Source organism: Brassica rapa, unplaced genomic scaffold (assembly GCF_000309985.2).
Source record: "Brassica rapa cultivar Chiifu-401-42 unplaced genomic scaffold, CAAS_Brap_v3.01 Scaffold0051, whole genome shotgun sequence".
Taxonomy (NCBI): Eukaryota; Viridiplantae; Streptophyta; class Magnoliopsida; order Brassicales; family Brassicaceae; genus Brassica; species Brassica rapa.
Window position 1 is genome coordinate 28,096 of NW_022609997.1, and position 1,873 is coordinate 29,968.

A 1,873-nucleotide genomic window follows, 5' to 3' on the forward strand; every position below is an offset into this window, starting at 1 on the left:
GCATCACAGTAGCCTACTACTTCTGTACTCCCATTGCATCCCATCCAAACTCCTTGGCCTGGTGATCCGTTGAGATAGCTAAGCACTCTGTCCACCATTCTCCAATGGTGATCCTTTGGAGCTTGCATATGTTGACTAACCTGATTCACAGCAAAGCAGATATCAGGTCGTGTAATTGTTAAGTAGATTAGCTTACCCACTAGCTTCCTATAAAGCTTAGGGTCGTGGAATAGCTTGCTGTCTTCAAGCTCCCCCTCTCTTGGTACTTTGTACCCATCCTCCATTGGCATCTTAGCAGTTTGTCCTCCAAGTTTACCTGCATCTTTCAAAAGATCAAGTGTATACTTCCTTTGGGACATGAATAAACCTTCCTTGGATCTACAAATCTCAATTCCAAGAAAGTATTTCATTTCCCCTAAATCCTTGATTTCAAATACAGATTTAAGGTAGTCTTTGGTCTCTTGTATTCCAACCTTATCACTTCCAGTAATGATAATGTCATCCACATAGACCAAGAGACAGATGATACCTGATTGTGTGACTAGAGTGAACAGCGTGTGATCTAATTCTGATTTCCGGAAGCCTCTTCCATTCAAGGTTGTGCTCAGCTTATGATACCATGCTCTAGGAGATTGCTTCAGTCCATAGATGGCTTTCTTAAGTCTCAACACATTTCCGGGCTTCACCATGCTCTCTAGTCCCGGAGGAGGATGCATGTATACTTCATCTTCAAGTTCCCCTTGGAGGAATGCATTCTTCACATCCATCTGCCATAAGCCCCATCCAAGGTTTGTTGCAATGGATAACATGATTCTGATTGTGTGAAGTTTAGCCACTGGTGCAAAGGTATCAATGTAATCTTCTCCATATGTTTGAGTAAACCCTCTAGCCACCAGCCTTGTCTTCTTCCTATCAATCCTTCCATCAGGTAGATACTTGATTGTAAATATCCATTTACAAGACACTGCCTTCTTCCCTTTAGGCAGCTCACTCTCATACCAGGTTTCATTCTTAATCATAGCATCAGCCTCATCCGCAACTGAATCTCTCCATTCTTTGTCTTTCATTGCCTCATCATATGTCCTTGGTATATAGCTTGTATCCAAACTGATCATAAATGCGTGATGGTTATCTGGAAACTGAGCAAATGAACACACAGCTTGACTAGGATGTGCCACAGCTTGAGCATTGTAATAGACTCTGGTGTTGGTCCAGTTAGATGGATCCCTCCTCACTCTTGTACTCCTTCTTAACGGTACTGTCTCCATAAGTGGATCAATCTCCACTCCCGGTTCCCTAGTTGCCACTTCATTCAGTACTTCTCCTTCTTCTCCTCTTTCAGATTGTACCTCAAACTGATCTCTTTCTTCAGTTTCATCTTCATTTCGCATCCCTTGTTGATCAGGACTTGCGCTCCCGTCATTCTCATGAGCTCCATCAGACTGGTTTCCCCCTTCATGATCAGCATGGGGTGTGTCTTCAGCTTCATTTTGAACTGGTGCTTCTCGCCCTTTTGGATCCTGGGTTGTATTGATCCCAAGACCATCCAAGATCATCCTAAGGCTTGCAGCCTTGTCAGATGGTTGAGCTAGATCCTTCAAATCTTCCCAGCTTCTTTCTTCATAGTACCCCTTAGTATCTATAAACTTCACGTCTCTTGACACTAGGAGTCTTCTTGTTTGAGGATCAAAGCACTTGTATCCTCTTTGTGTAGTGGAATACCCTACAAACATAGCCTTAGTACTCTTAGGTTCCAGCTTGTTCCTCATATCTCCCGGAATCAGTACATAACAAAGGCTTCCAAACACTCTCAAGTGGCTTAGAGATGGCTTGAGCTTGTTTAACACTTCAAATGATGATTGATCCTCCAAGA